The sequence below is a fragment of the Ascaphus truei genome, chromosome 3, assembly GCF_040206685.1.
Source record: "Ascaphus truei isolate aAscTru1 chromosome 3, aAscTru1.hap1, whole genome shotgun sequence".
Classification (NCBI taxonomy): domain Eukaryota; kingdom Metazoa; phylum Chordata; class Amphibia; order Anura; family Ascaphidae; genus Ascaphus; species Ascaphus truei.
This window is the reverse complement of record NC_134485.1, coordinates 1,157,103-1,174,355: the sequence shown is the minus strand read 5'-3', so window position 1 is coordinate 1,174,355 and position 17,253 is coordinate 1,157,103. Positions and strand designations below refer to the sequence as shown.

The 17,253-nt window shown below is 55.3% G+C and overlaps 1 protein-coding gene across 1 annotated transcript in view; it reads left to right on the top strand.

The window, feature by feature from the left end:
* Nucleotides 1-312: 312 nt before the first annotated feature.
* The window catches only part of LOC142490858 (uncharacterized), a 31,699-nt gene continuing 14,758 nt past the window's right edge, over nt 313-17,253 (top strand). Inside the window, exon 1 of the mRNA XM_075593278.1 lies at nt 313-867. The gene's annotated coding sequence lies outside the window, so the exon portion shown is untranslated. The remainder of the gene's footprint in view (nt 868-17,253) is intronic.

Below are 17,253 nucleotides of genomic sequence, written 5' to 3'. Positions count from 1 at the left end.
ACAGTGTCACAGAGACAGAGAGAATCAGGACAGTGTCACAGAGAGAGAGAGAATCAGGACAGTGTCACAGAGAGAATGAGGACAGTGTAGAAACCTGATAACATGGTCTTTGTGCATTGATAGTGCTATACTGTTCTCCCTAAGTCTCCCAAACATTAAGGTGACTTTGTTATGTCGGCATGTCCTTGTTGTCACCTCAGTGCTGTGCGGTCCCCGTGTCCAGGAGCCAATCAGACACCGTGCTATTGTTGCAGGTGCTTGTTACCGTCACAGTGATAAGGAAAAGATAAGGGTCAAGGAGACCCATGAATAAGCCTTGTCCAGAGCCAGAGGCATACAGTACAGAGACGGACAGACGCAGACAGAGCTTGCACGGACAGCTTCTCGGGCAGAGCTTGCACGGACAGAGCTCGCACGGACAGTTTCTCAGGCAGAGCTTGCACGGACAGAGCTTGCACGGACAGAGCTTGCACGGACAGAGCTCGCACGGACAGTTTCTCAGGCAGAGCTTGCACGGACAGAGCACAGACAGCTTCTCGGGCAGAGCTCGCACGGACAGCTTCTCGGGCAGCGCTCGCACAGACAGAGCACGGACAGCCTCTCGGGCAGAGCTCGCACGGACAGCTTCTCGGGCAGAGCTCGCACGGACAGCTTCTCGGGCAGAGCTCGCACGGACAGAGCACGGACAGCTTCTCGGGCAGAGCTCGCACGGACAGCTTCTCGGGCAGAGCTCGCACGGACAGAGCACGGACAGCTTCTCGGGCAGAGCTCGCACGGACAGCTTCTCGGGCAGAGCTCGCACGGACAGAGCACGGACAGCTTCTCGGGCAGAGCACGGCTCAAGATCACACGGACATCCCCACAGACGTAAGGAGAACAGAGTCTGTAAACAATTCTCTTTGAATCAGAACAATCTGGTACAAATGTCTGGTTATAAAGAGCTCGGGGGCGGGGGAGATGAGTAGGGGTAATTAAGAGCGGGGTGAGAGACTGACTGAGACTGAGACTGACTGAGACTGAGACAGACTGAGACTGACTGAGACTGACTGAGAGAAACTGACTGAGACTGAGACAGACTGAGACTGAGACAGACTGAGACTGACTGAGACAGACTGAGACTGACTGAGACAGACTGAGACTGACTGAGACTGACTGAGACAGACTGAGACTGACTGAGACTGACTGAGACTGACTGAGACTGACTGAGAGAAACAGACTGAGACTGAGACAGACTGAGACTGACTGAGACTGACTGAGACTGACTGAGACTGACTGAGAGAAACTGACTGAGAGAAACTGACTGAGACTGAGACAGACTGAGACTGACTGAGACTGACTGAGAGAAACTGACTGAGAGAAACTGACTGAGACTGAGACAGACTGAGACTGAGACTGACTGAGACTGACTGAGACTGACTGAGACTGACTGAGACTGACTGAGAGAAACTGACTGAGAGAAACTGACTGAGAGAAACTGACTGAGAGAAACTGACTGAGACTGACTGACTGAGAGAAACTGACTGAGACTGAGACAGACTGAGACTGACTGAGACTGACTGAGAGAAACTGACTGAGACTGACTGACTGAGACTGACTCTGACTGAGAGAAACTGACTGAGACTGACTCTGACTGAGAGAAACTGACTGAGACTGACTCTGACTGAGAGAAACTGACTGAGAGAAACTGACTGAGAGAAACTAAGAGAAACTGACTGAGAGAAACTAAGAGAAACTGACTGAGACTGATATATAGAGCTGGGGGGAGGGGATATATAGAGCTGGGGGGGAGTGGATATATAGAGCTGGGGGGAGAGGATATATAGAGCTGGGGGGGAGGGGATATATAGAGCTGGGGGAGTAGATATATAGAGCTGGGGGGAGGGGATATATAGAGCTGGGGGGAGGGGATATATAGAGCTGGGGGGAGGGGATATATAGAGCTGGGGGGGAGGGGATATATAGAGCTGGGGGGGGAGTGGATATATAGAGCTGGGGGGAGGGGATATATAGAGCTGGGGGGGAGGAGATATATAGAGCTGGGGGGGAGTGGATATATAGAGCTTGGGGGAGGGGATATATAGAGCAGGGGTTTGCGGGTATAAAGAGCTGGGGGGAGGGGATATATAGAGCTGGGGGAGGGGATATAAAGAGCTGGAGGGAGGGGATATATAGAGCTGGGGGGAGGGGATATATAGAGCTGGGGGGAGGGGATATATAGAGCTGGGGTGGGGAGGGATATATAGAGCTGGGATGAGGGGGGGAGGGGATATATAGAGCTGGGGAGGAGGGGATATATAGAGCTGGGGGAGAGGGGATTTTATAGAGCTGGGGGAGAGGGGATATATAGAGCTGGGGGGGCGGGGAAATGTAGAGCTGGGTTGGGGGGGAGGGGATATATAGAGCTGGGGGGCAGGGATATATAGAGCTGTGGGGGAGGGGATATATAGAGCTGGGGGGGCGTGGATATATATAGCTGTGGATATATAGAGCTGGGGGGAGGGGATATATAGAGTTGGGGGGAGGGGATATGTAGAGCTGGGGATATATACAGCTGGGGGGAGGGGATATATAGAGCTGGGGTGATATATAGAGCTAGGGGGAGGGGATATATAGAGCTGGGGGTAGGGGATATATAGAGCTGGGGGGAGGGGATATATATAGCTGGGGATATATAGAGATGGGGGAGGGGATATAAAGAGCTGGGGGCGGGGATCTATAGAGCTGGGGCGAGGGGATATATAGAGCTGGGGGGGAGGGGATATATAGAGCTGAGGGGAGGGGATATATAGAGCTGGGGGGGAGGGGATATATAGAGCTGGGGGGGAGGGGATATATAGAGCTGAGGGGAGGGGTTATATAGAGCTGGGGGGAGGGGATATATAGAGCTGGGGGGAGGGGATATATAGAGCTGGGGGGAGGGGATATATAGAGCTGGGGGGGAGGGGATATATAGAGCTGGGGGGGAGGGGATATATAGAGCTGGGGGGAGGGGATATATAGAGCTGGGGGGAGGGGATATATAGAGCTGGGGGGAAGGGATATATAGAGCTGGGGGGAGGGGATATATAGAGCTGGGGGGGAGGGGATATATAGAGCTGGGGGAGGGGATATATAGAGCTTTGGGGAGGGGATATATAGAGCTGGGGGGGAGGGGATATATAGAGCTGGGGGGAGGGGATATATAGAGCAGGGGGGAGGGGATATATAGAGCTGGGGGGAGGGGATATATAGAGCTGGGGGGAGGGGATATATAGAGCTGGGGGAGGGGATATATAGAGCTGGGGGAGGGGATATATAGAGCTGGGGGAGGGGATATATAGAGCTGAGGGAGGGGATATATAGAGCTGGGGCGCGGGGATATATAGAGCTGGGGGGAGGGGATATATAGAGCTGGGGGGGCATGGATATATAGAGATGGGGGGGCAGGGATATATAGAGCTAGGGGGAGGGGATATATAGAGCTGGGGGAGGGGATATGTAGAGCTGGGGGGGAGGGGATATATAGAGGTGGGGGGGAGGGGATATATAGAGCTGGGGGGCAGGGATATATAGAGCTGTGGGGGAGGGGATATATAGAGCTGGGGGGGCGTGGATATATATAGCTGTGGATATATAAAGCTGGGGGGAGGGGATATATAGAGTTGGCGGGAGGGGATATGTAGAGCTGGGGATATATAGAGCTGGGGGGAGGGGATATATAGAGCTGGGGTGATATATAGAGCTAGGGGGAGGGGATATATAGAGCTGGGGGTAGGGGATATATAGAGCTGGGGGGAGGGGATATATAGAGCTGGGGATATATAGAGATGGGGGAGGGGATATAAAGAGCTTGGAGCGGGGATCTATAGAGCTGGGGCGAGGGGATATATAGAGCTGGGGGGGAGGGGATATATAGAGCTGAGGGGAGGGGATATATAGAGCTGGGGGGAGGGGATATATAGAGCTGGGGGGAGGGGATATATAGAGCTGGGGGAGGGGATATATAGAGCTGAGGGAGGGGATATATAGAGCTGGGGCGAGGGGATATATAGAGCTGGGGGGAGGGGATATATAGAGCTGGGGGGGCATGGATATATAGAGCTGGGGGGGCAGGGATATATAGAGCTAGGGGGAGGGGATATATAGAGCTGGGGGAGGGGATATGTAGAGCTGGGGGGAGGGGATATGTAGAGCTGGGGGGGAGGGGATATATAGAGGTGGGGGGAGGGGATATATAGAGCTGGGGGGCAGGGATATATAGAGCTGTGGGGGAGGGGATATATAGAGCTGGGGGGGCGTGGATATATATAGCTGTGGATATATAAAGCTGGGGGGAGGGGATATATAGAGTTGGCGGGAGGGGATATGTAGAGCTGGGGATATATAGAGCTGGGGGGAGGGGATATATAGAGCTGGGGTGATATATAGAGCTAGGGGGAGGGGATATATAGAGCTGGGGGTAGGGGATATATAGAGCTGGGGGGAGGGGATATATAGAGCTGGGGATATATAGAGATGGGGGAGGGGATATAAAGAGCTGGGAGCGGGGATCTATAGAGCTGGGGCGAGGGGATATATAGAGCTGGGGGGGAGGGGATATATAGAGCTGAGGGGAGGGGATATATAGAGCTGGGGGGAGGGGATATATAGAGCTGGGGGGAGGGGATATATAGAGCTGAGGGGAGGGGTTATATAGAGCTGGGGGGAGGGGATATATAGAGCTGGGGGGAGGGGATATATAGAGCTGGGGGAGGGGATATATAGAGCTGGGGGGGAGGGGATATATAGAGCTGGGGGGAGGGGATATATAGAGCTGGGGGGAGGGGATATATAGAGCTGGGGGGAGGGGATATATAGAGCTGGGGGGAAGGGATATATAGAGCTGGGGGAGGGGATATAGAGCTGGGGGGGGAGGGGATATATAGAGCTGGGGGAGGGGATATATAGAGCTTTGGGGAGGGGATATATAGAGCTGGGGGGGAGGGGATATATAGAGCTGGGGGGAGGGGATATATAGAGCAGGGGGGAGGGGATATATAGAGCTGGGGGGAGGGGATATATAGAGCTGGGGGGGAGGGGATATATAGAGCTGGGGGGGAGGGGATATATAGAGCTGGGGGAGGGGATATATAGAGCTGGGGGAGGGGATATATAGAGCTGGGGGAGGGGATATATAGAGCTGGGGCGAGGGGATATATAGAGCTGGGGGGAGGGGATATATAGAGCTGGGGGGCAGGGATATATAGAGCTGGGGGGGCAGGGATATATAGAGCTAGGGGGAGGGGATATATAGAGCTGGGGGAGGGGATATGTAGAGCTGGGGGGAGGGGATATGTAGAGCTGGGGGGGAGGGGATATATAGAGGTGGGGGGAGGGGATATATAGAGCTGGGGAGGGGATATATAGAGCTGGGGGAGGGGATATATAGAGCTGGGGGAGGGGATATATAGAGCTGGGGGGAGGGGATATATAGAGCTGGGGGGAGGGGATATATAGAGCTCGGGGGAGGGGATATATAGAGATGGGGGGAGGGGATATATAGAGCTTGGGGGAGGGGATATATAGAGCTGGGGTGAGGGGATATATAGAGCTGGGGGGGAGGTGATATATAGAGCTGGGGTGAGGGGATATATAGAGCTGGGGTGAGGGGATATATAGAGCTGGGGGGGATCTATAGAGCTGGGGGGGGATATATAGAGCTGGGGGGGGGATATATAGAGCTGGGGGGGGATATATAGAGCTGGGGGGAGGGGATATAGAGAGCTGGGGGGAGGGGATATAGAGAGCTGGGGGGAGGGGTTATATAGAGCTGGGGGGAGGGGATATATAGAGCTGGGGGGAGGGGATATATAGAGCTGGGGGGGGAGGGGATATATAGAGCTGGGTTGGCGGGGATATATAGAGCTGGGGGGAGGGGATATAGAGAGCTGGGGGGAGGGGATATATAGAGCTGGGGGGGAGGGGATATATAGAGCTGGGGGGAGTGGATATATAGAGCTGGTGGGAGGGGATATATAGAGCTTGGGGGGGAGGGGATATATAGAGCTGGGGGGGAGTGGATATATAGAGCTTGGGGGAGGGGATATATAGAGCAGGGGTGGGGGGTATATAGAGCTGGGGGGAGGGGATATAAAGAGCTGGGGGAGGGGATATATAGAGCTGGGGGGAGGGGATATATAGAGCTGGGGGGAGGGGATATATAGAGCTGGGGGGTATATATAGAGCTGGGGGGAGGGGATATATAGAGCTGGGGGGAGTGGATATATAGAGCTGGGGGGAGGGGATATATAGAGCTGGGGGGAGGGGATATATAGAGCTGGGGGGAGGGGATATATAGAGCTGGGGGGGGGCGGGGATATATAGAGCTGGGGGAGGGGATATATAGAGCTGGGGGGGGAGTGGATATATAGAGCTGGGGGGGAGTAGATATATAGAGCTGGGGTGGGGGGGGTATATAGAGCTGGGGTGGGGAGGGATATATAGAGCTGGGGGGAGGGGATATATAGAGCAGTGGTGGGGGGATATATAGAGCTGGGGGGAGGGGATATATAGAGCTGGTGGGCGGGGATATATAGAGCTGGGGGAGGGGATATATAGAGCTGGGGGGGTGGATATATAGAGCTGGGGGGGGAGTGGATATATAGAGCAGGGGTGGGGGGGTATATAGAGCTGGGGTGGGGGGGAGGGGATATATAGAGCTGGGGTGGGGGGGGTATATAGAGCTGGGGGGAGGGGATATATAGAGCAGGGGTGGGGTGGTATATAGAGCTGGGATGAGGGGGGGAGGGGATATATAGAGCTGGGGTGGGGATAAATAGAGCTGGGGGGAGGGGATATATAGAGCTGGGATGAGGGGGGAGGGGATATATAGAGCTGGGGGAGGGGATATATAGAGCTGGCATGAGGGGGGAGGGGATATATAGACCTGGGGGAGGGGATATATAGAGCTGGGGGGGTTGATATATAGAGCTGGGGGGGAGGGGATATATAGAGCTGGGGGGAGGGGATATATAGAGCTGGGGTGGGGGGGTATATAGAGCTGGGGTGGGGGGGGGGGTATATAGAGCTGGGGTGGGGGGGAGGGGATATATAGAGCTGGGGTGGGGAGGGATATATAGAGCTGGGATGAGGGGGGGAGGGGATATATAGAGCTGGGGAGGAGGGGATATATAGAGCTGGGTGGGAGGGGATATATAGAGCTGGGGGGGGCGGGGAAATGTAGAGCTGGGGTGGGGGGGGGGGATATATAGAGCTGGGGGGGGGCAGGGATATATAGAGCTGTGGGGGAAGGGATATATAGAGCTGGGGGGGGGCGTGGATATTTAGAGCTGTGGATATATAGAGCTGGGGGGAGGGGATATATAGAGCTGGGGGGAGGGGATATATAGAGCTGGGGATATATAGAGCTGGGGGGAGGGGCTATATAGAGCTGGGGGGATATATAGAGCTGGGGGGAGGGGATATATAGAGCTGGGGATATATAGAGATGGGGGAGGGGATATAAAGAGCTGGGGGCGGGGATCTATAGAGCTGGGGGAGGGGATATATAGAGCTGGGGGAGGGGATATATAGAGCTGGGGGGGAGGGGATATATAGAGCTGAGGGGAGGGGTATATATAGAGCTGGGGGGAGGGGATATATAGAGCTGGGGGGAGGGGATATATAGAGCTGAGGGGAGGGGTTATATAGAGCTGGGGGGAGGGGATATATAGAGCTGGGGGGAGGGGATATATAGAGCTGGGGGGGAGGGGATATATAGAGCTGGGGGGGATATATAGAACTGGGGGGGATATATAGAGCTGGGGGGAGGGGATATATAGAGCTGGGGGGGAGGGGATATATAGAGCTGGGGGGAGGGGATATATAGAGCTGGGGGGAGGGGATATATAGAGCTGGGGGGGAGGGGATATATAGAGCTGGGGGGGAGGGGATATATAGAGCTGGGCCGAGGGGATATATAGAGCTGGGGGAGGGGATATATAGAGCTGGGGGAGGGGATATATAGAGCTGGGGGGGATATATAGAGCTGGGGGGGAGGGGATATATAGAGCTGGGGGGCAGGGGATATATAGAGCTGGGGGTAGGGGATATATAGAGCTGGTGGGAGGAGATATATAGAGCTGGGGGGAGGGGATATATAGAGCTGGGGGGGAGGGGATATATAGAGCTGGGGGGGAGGGGATATATAGAGCTGGGGGAGGGGATATATAGAGCTGGGGGAGGGGATATACAGAGCTGGGGGGAGGGGATATATAGAGCTGGGGGGAGGGGATATATAGAGCTGGGGGGAGGGGATATATAGAGCTGGGGGAGGGGATATATAGAGCTGGGGGGAGGGGATATATAGAGCTGGGGGGGCAGGTATATATAGAGCTGGGGGGAGTGGATATATAGAGCTGGGGGGGAGGGGATATATAGAGCTGGAGGGAGGGGATATATAGAGCTGGGGTGGCGGGGGTATATAGAGCTGGGGTGGGGGGGAGGGGATATATAGAGCTGGGGTGGGGAGGGATATATAGAGCTGGGATGAGGGGGAGAGGGGATATATAGAGCTGGGGAGGAGGGGATATATAGAGCTGGGTGGGAGGGGATATATAGAGCTGGGGGGGCGGGGATATGTAGAGCTGGGGTGCGGGGGAGGGGATATATAGAGCTGGGGGGGCAGGGATATATAGAGCTGTGGGGGAGGGGATATATAGAGCTGGGGGGGCGTGGATATTTAGAGCTGTGGATATATAGAGCTGGGGGGAGGGGATATATAGAGCTGGGGGGAGGGGATATATAGAGCTGGGGATATATAGAGCTGGGGGGAGGGGATATATAGAGCTGGGGGGATATATAGAGCTGGGGGGAGGGGATATATAGAGCTGGGGATATATAGAGATGGGGGAGGGGATATAAAGAGCTGGGGGCGGGGATCTATAGAGCTGGGGGAGGGGATCTATAGAGCTGGGGGGGAGGGGATATATAGAGCTGAGGGGAGGGGATATATAGAGCTGGGGGGAGGGGATATATAGAGCTGGGGGGAGGGGATATATAGAGCTGAGGGGAGGGGTTATATAGAGCTGGGGGGAGGGGATATATAGAGCTGGGGGGAGGGGATATATAGAGCTGGGGGGGAGGGGATATATAGAGCTGGGGGAGGGGATATATAGAGCTGGGGGGAGGGGATATATAGAGCTGGGGGGAAGGGATATATAGAGCTGGGGGGAGGGGATACATAGAGCTGGGGGGGAGGGGATATATAGAGCTGGGGGGAGGGGATATATAGAGCTGGGGGAGGGGATATATAGAGCTGGGGGGGATATATAGAGCTGGGGGGGGGATATATAGAGCTGGGGGGGAGGGGATATATAGAGCTGGGGGGAGGGGATATATAGAGCTGGGGGGAGGGGATATATAGAGCTGGGGGGAGGGGATATATAGAGCTGGGGGGGAGGGGATATATAGAGCTGGGTCGGAGGGGATATATAGAGCTGGGGGAGGGGATATATAGAGCTGGGGGAGGGGATATATAGAGCTGGGGGAGGGGATATATAGAGCTGGGGGGAGGGGATATATAGAGCTGGGGGGAGGGGATATATAGAGCTGGGGGGAGGGGATATATAGAGCTGGGGGAGGGGATATATAGAGCTGGGGGGAGGGGATATATAGAGCTGGGGGGGCAGGGATATATAGAGCTGGGGGGGCAGGGATATATAGAGCTGGGGGGAGGGGATATGTAGAGCTGGGGGGGAGGGGATATATAGAGCTGGGGGAGGGGATATATAGAGCTGGGGGGATATATAGAGCTGGGGGGAGGGGATATATAGAGCTCGGGGGAGGAGATATAAAGAGCTGGGGGGAGGGGATATATAGAGCTGGGGGGAGGGGATATATAGAGCTGGGGGGGAGGTGATATATAGAGCTGGGGGGGAGGTGATATATAGAGCTGGGGTGAGGGGATATATAGAGCTGGGGTGAGGGGATATATAGAGCTGGGGGGGATATATAGAGCTGGGGGTGGGGGATATATAGAGCTGGGGGGGCGGGGATATATAGAGCTGGGGGGAGGGGATATAGAGAGCTGGGGGGAGGGGTTATATAGAGCTGGGGGGGAGGTGATATATAGAGCTGGGGGGAGGGGATATATAGAGCTGGGGTGAGGGGATATATAGAGCTGGGGGGGATATATAGAGCTGGGGGGGAGGGGATATATATTGCTGGGGGGGAGGGGATATATAGAGCTGGGGGAGGGGATATATAGAGCTGGGGGAGGGGATATATAGAGCTGGGGGGGAGGGGATATATAGAGCTGGGGGAGGTGATATATAGAGCTGGGGGGGATATATAGAGCTGGGGGAGGGGATATATAGAGCTGGGGGGGAGGGAATATAATGAGCTGGGGGAGGGGATATATAGAGCTGGGGGGGATATATAGAGCTGGGGGAGGGGATATATAGAGCTGGGGGGAAGGGATATATAGAGCTGGGGGGGCGGGGATATATAGAGCTGGGGGGGCGGGGATATATAGAGCTGTGGGGGAGGGGATATATAGAGCTGGGGGGAGGGGATACATAGAGCTGGGGAGGGGATATATAGAGCTGGGGTGGAGGGGATATATAGAGCTGGGGGGAGGGGATATATAGAGCTGGGGGGAGGGGATATATAGAGCTGGGGGGGAGGGAATATATAGAGCTGGGGGGGAGGGAATATATAGAGCTGGGGGGAGGGGATATATAGAGCTGGGGGGGAGGGAATATATAGAGCTGGGGGGGAGGGAATATATAGAGCTGGGGGGAGGGGATATATAGAGCTGGGGGGAGGGGATATATAGAGCTGGGGGGGAGGGAATATAAGAGCTGGGGGGGGATATATAGAGCTGGGGGGAGTGGATATATAGAGCTGGGGGGGAGGGAATATATAGAGCTGGGGGGGAGGGAATATATAGAGCTGGGGGGAGGGGATATATAGAGCTGGGGGAGGGGATATATAGAGCTGGGGGAGGGGATATATAGAGCTGGGGGAGGGGATATATAGAGCTGGGGGGAGGGGATATATAGAGCTGGGGGGAGGGGATATATAGAGCTCGGGGGAGGGGATATATAGAGATGGGGGGAGGGGATATATAGAGCTTGGGGGAGGGGATATATAGAGCTGGGGTGAGGGGATATATAGAGCTGGGGGGGAGGTGATATATAGAGCTGGGGTGAAGGGATATATAGAGCTGGGGTGAGGGGATATATAGAGCTGGGGGGGATCTATAGAGCTGGGGGGGGATATATAGAGCTGGGGGGGGATATATAGAGCTGGGGGGAGGGGATATAGAGAGCTGGGGGGAGGGGATATAGAGAGCTGGGGGGAGGGGTTATATAGAGCTGGGGGGAGGGGATATATAGAGCTGGGGGGAGGGGATATATAGAGCTGGGGGGGAGGGGATATATAGAGCTGGGTTGGCGGGGATATATAGAGCTGGGGGGAGGGGATATAGAGAGCTGGGGGGGAGGGGATATATAGAGCTGGGGGGGAGGGGATATATAGAGCTGGGGGGGAGTGGATATATAGAGCTTGGGGGAGTGGATATATAGAGCTTGGGGGAGGGGATATATAGAGCAGGGGTGGGGGGTATATAGAGCTGGGGGGAGGGGATATAAAGAGCTGGGGGAGGGGATATATAGAGCTGGGGGGAGGGGATATATAGAGCTGGGGGGAGGGGATATATAGAGCTGGGGGGTATATATAGAGCTGGGGGGAGGGGATATATAGAGCTGGGGGGGAGTGGATATATAGAGCTGGGGGGAGGGGATATATAGAGCTGGGGGGAGGGGATATATAGAGCTGGGGGGAGGGGATATATAGAGCTGGGGGGGGGGGGCGGGGATATATAGAGCTGGGGGAGGGGATATTTAGAGCTGGGGGGGGAGTGGATATATAGAGCTGGGGGGGAGTAGATATATAGAGCTGGGGTGGGGGGGGTATATAGAGCTGGGGTGGGGAGGGATATATAGAGCTGGGGGGAGGGGATATATAGAGCAGTGGTGGGGGGATATATAGAGCTGGGGGGAGGGGATATATAGAGCTGGTGGGCGGGGATATATAGAGCTGGGGGAGGGGATATATAGAGCTGGGGGGGTGGATATATAGAGCTGGGGGGGAGTGGATATATAGAGCAGGGGTGGGGGGGTATATAGAGCTGGGGTGGGGGGGAGGGGATATATAGAGCTGGGGTGGGGGGGGGTATATAGAGCTGGGGGGAGGGGATATATAGAGCAGGGGTGGGGTGGTATATAGAGCTGGGATGAGGGGGGGAGGGGATATATAGAGCTGGGGTGGGGATAAATAGAGCTGGGGGGAGGGGATATATAGAGCTGGGATGAGGGGGGAGGGGATATATAGAGCTGGGGGAGGGGATATATAGAGCTGGCATGAGGGGGGAGGGGATATATAGACCTGGGGGAGGGGATATATAGAGCTGGGGGGGTTGATATATAGAGCTGGGGGGGAGGGGATATATAGAGCTGGGGGGAGGGGATATATAGAGCTGGGGTGGGGGGGTATATAGAGCTGGGGTGGGGGGGGGGTATATAGAGCTGGGGTGGGGGGGGGGGTATATAGAGCTGGGGTGGGGGGGAGGGGATATATAGAGCTGGGGTGGGGAGGGATATATAGAGCTGGGATGAGGGGGGGAGGGGATATATAGAGCTGGGGAGGAGGGGATATATAGAGCTGGGTGGGAGGGGATATATAGAGCTGGGGGGGGCGGGGAAATGTAGAGCTGGGGTGGGGGGGAGGGGATATATAGAGCTGGGGGGGGGCAGGGATATATAGAGCTGTGGGGGAAGGGATATATAGAGCTGGGGGGGGCGTGGATATTTAGAGCTGTGGATATATAGAGCTGGGGGGAGGGGATATATAGAGCTGGGGGGAGGGGATATATAGAGCTGGGGATATATAGAGCTGGGGGGAGGGGCTATATAGAGCTGGGGGGATATATAGAGCTGGGGGGAGGGGATATATAGAGCTGGGGATATATAGAGATGGGGGAGGGGATATAAAGAGCTGGGGGCGGGGATCTATAGAGCTGGGGGAGGGGATATATAGAGCTGGGGGAGGGGATATATAGAGCTGGGGGGGAGGGGATATATAGAGCTGAGGGGAGGGGTATATATAGAGCTGGGGGGAGGGGATATATAGAGCTGGGGGGAGGGGATATATAGAGCTGAGGGGAGGGGTTATATAGAGCTGGGGGGAGGGGATATATAGAGCTGGGGGGAGGGGATATATAGAGCTGGGGGGAGGGGATATATAGAGCTGGGGGGGAGGGGATATATAGAGCTGGGGGGGATATATAGAACTGGGGGGGATATATAGAGCTGGGGGGAGAGGATATATAGAGCTGGGGGGGAGGGGATATATAGAGCTGGGGGGAGGGGATATATAGAGCTGGGGGGAGGGGATATATAGAGCTGGGGGGGAGGGGATATATAGAGCTGGGGGGGAGGGGATATATAGAGCTGGGCCGAGGGGATATATAGAGCTGGGGGAGGGGATATATAGAGCTGGGGGAGGGGATATATAGAGCTGGGGGGGATATATAGAGCTGGGGGGGAGGGGATATATAGAGCTGGGGGGGAGGGGATATATAGAGCTGGGGGTAGGGGATATATAGAGCTGGTGGGAGGAGATATATAGAGCTGGGGGGAGGGGATATATAGAGCTGGGGGGGAGGGGATATATAGAGCTGGGGGGGAGGGGATATATAGAGCTGGGGGAGGGGATATATAGAGCTGGGGGAGGGGATATACAGAGCTGGGGGGAGGGGATATATAGAGCTGGGGGGAGGGGATATATAGAGCTGGGGGGAGGGGATATATAGAGCTGGGGGAGGGGATATATAGAGCTGGGGGGAGGGGATATATAGAGCTGGGGGGGCAGGTATATATAGAGCTGGGGGGGAGTGGATATATAGAGCTGGGGGGGAGGGGATATATAGAGCTGGAGGGAGGGGATATATAGAGCTGGGGTGGCGGGGGTATATAGAGCTGGGGTGGGGGGGAGGGGATATATAGAGCTGGGGTGGGGAGGGATATATAGAGCTGGGATGAGGGGGAGAGGGGATATATAGAGCTGGGGAGGAGGGGATATATAGAGCTGGGTGGGAGGGGATATATAGAGCTGGGGGGGCGGGGAAATGTAGAGCTGGGGTGCGGGGGAGGGGATATATAGAGCTGGGGGGGCAGGGATATATAGAGCTGTGGGGGAGGGGATATATAGAGCTGGGGGGGCGTGGATATTTAGAGCTGTGGATATATAGAGCTGGGGGGAGGGGATATATAGAGCTGGGGGGAGGGGATATATAGAGCTGGGGATATATAGAGCTGGGGGGAGGGGATATATAGAGCTGGGGGGATATATAGAGCTGGGGGGAGGGGATATATAGAGCTGGGGATATATAGAGATGGGGGAGGGGATATAAAGAGCTGGGGGCGGGGATCTATAGAGCTGGGGGAGGGGATCTATAGAGCTGGGGGGGAGGGGATATATAGAGCTGAGGGGAGGGGATATATAGAGCTGGGGGGAGGGGATATATAGAGCTGGGGGGAGGGGATATATAGAGCTGAGGGGAGGGGTTATATAGAGCTGGGGGAGGGGATATATAGAGCTGGGGGGAGGGGATATATAGAGCTGGGGGGGAGGGGATATATAGAGCTGGGGGAGGGGATATATAGAGCTGGGGGGAGGGGATATATAGAGCTGGGGGGAAGGGATATATAGAGCTGGGGGGAGGGGATACATAGAGCTGGGGGGGAGGGGATATATAGAGCTGGGGGGAGGGGATATATAGAGCTGGGGGAGGGGATATATAGAGCTGGGGGGGATATATAGAGCTGGGGGGGGATATATAGAGCTGGGGGGGAGGGGATATATAGAGCTGGGGGGAGGGGATATATAGAGCTGGGGGGAGGGGATATATAGAGCTGGGGGGAGGGGATATATAGAGCTGGGGGGGAGGGGATATATAGAGCTGGGTCGGAGGGGATATATAGAGCTGGGGGAGGGGATATATAGAGCTGGGGGAGGGGATATATAGAGCTGGGGGGAGGGGATATATAGAGCTGGGGGGAGGGGATATATAGAGCTGGGGGGAGGGGATATATAGAGCTGGGGGAGGGGATATATAGAGCTGGGGGGAGGGGATATATAGAGCTGGGGGGGCAGGGATATATAGAGCTGGGGGGGCAGGGATATATAGAGCTGGGGGGAGGGGATATGTAGAGCTGGGGGGGAGGGGATATATAGAGCTGGGGGAGGGGATATATAGAGCTGGGGGGATATATAGAGCTGGGGGGAGGGGATATATAGAGCTCGGGGGAGGAGATATAAAGAGCTGGGGGGAGGGGATATATAGAGCTGGGGGGAGGGGATATATAGAGCTGGGGGGGAGGTGATATATAGAGCTGGGGGGGAGGTGATATATAGAGCTGGGGTGAGGGGATATATAGAGCTGGGGTGAGGGGATATATAGAGCTGGGGGGGGATATATAGAGCTGGGGGTGGGGGATATATAGAGCTGGGGGGGCGGGGATATATAGAGCTGGGGGGAGGGGATATAGAGAGCTGGGGGGAGGGGTTATATAGAGCTGGGGGGGAGGTGATATATAGAGCTGGGGGGAGGGGATATATAGAGCTGGGGTGAGGGGATATATAGAGCTGGGGGGGATATATAGAGCTGGGGGGGAGGGGATATATATTGCTGGGGGGGAGGGGATATATAGCGCTGGGGGAGGGGATATATAGAGCTGGGGGAGGGGATATATAGAGCTGGGGGGGAGGGGATATATAGAGCTGGGGGAGGTGATATATAGAGCTGGGGGGGAGGGAATATAATGAGCTGGGGGAGGGGATATATAGAGCTGGGGGGGATATATAGAGCTGGGGGAGGGGATATATAGAGCTGGGGGGGCGGGGATATATAGAGCTGGGGGGGCGGGGATATATAGAGCTGTGGGGGAGGGGATATATAGAGCTGGGGGGAGGGGATACATAGAGCTGGGGAGGGGATATATAGAGCTGGGGTGGAGGGGATATATAGAGCTGGGGGGAGGGGATATATAGAGCTGGGGGGAGGGGATATATAGAGCTGGGGGGGAGGGAATATATAGAGCTGGGGGGGAGGGAATATTTAGAGCTGGGGGGAGGGGATATATAGAGCTGGGGGGGAGGGAATATATAGAGCTGGGGGGGAGGGAATATATAGAGCTGGGGGGAGGGGATATATAGAGCTGGGGGGAGGGGATATATAGAGCTGGGGGGGAGGGAATATAAGAGCTGGGGGGGGATATATAGAGCTGGGGGGAGTGGATATATAGAGCTGGGGGGGAGGGAATATATAGAGCTGGGGGGGAGGGAATATATAGAGCTGGGGGGAGGGGATATATAGAGCTGGGGGGCGGGGAGATATAGAGCTGGGGGGAGGGGATATATAGAGCTGGGGGAGGGGATATATAGAACTGGTGGGAGGGGATATATAGAGCTGGGGGGGCAGGGGATATATAGAGCTGGGGTGGAGGGGATATATAGAGCTGGGGTGAGGGGATATATAGAGCTGGGGTGGAGGGGATATATAGAGCAGGGGTGGGGGGGTATATAGAGCTGGGGTGGGGGGGAGGGGATATATAGAGCTGGGGTGGGGGGGTATATAGAGCTGGGGGGAGGGGATATATAGAGCAGGGGTGGGGGGGTATATAGAGCTGGGATGAGGGGAGGAGGGGATATATAGAGCTGGGGTGGGAATATATAGAGCTGGGGGGAGGGGATATATAGAGCTGGGATGAGGGGGGAGGGGATATATAGAGCTGGGGGAGGGGATATATAGAGCTGGGATGAGGGGGGAGGGGATATATAGAGCTGGGGGAGGGGATATATAGAGCTGGGGGGGAGTGGATATATAGAGCTGGGGGGAGGGGATATATAGAGCTGGGGGGAGGGGATATATAGAGCTTGGGTGGGGGGGTATATAGAGCTGGGGTGGGGGGGATATATAGAGCTGGGGGAGGGGATATATAGAACTGGTGGGAGGGGATATATAGAGCTGGGGGGGCAGGGGATATATAGAGCTGGGGTGGAGGGGATATATAGAGCTGGGGTGAGGGGATATATAGAGCTGGGGTGGAGGGATATATAGAGCTGGGGGGAGGGAATATATAGAGCTGGGGTGGAGGGGATATATAGAGCTGGGGGGAGGGAATATATAGAGCTGGGGAGGGGATATATAGAGCTGGGGTGGAGGGGATA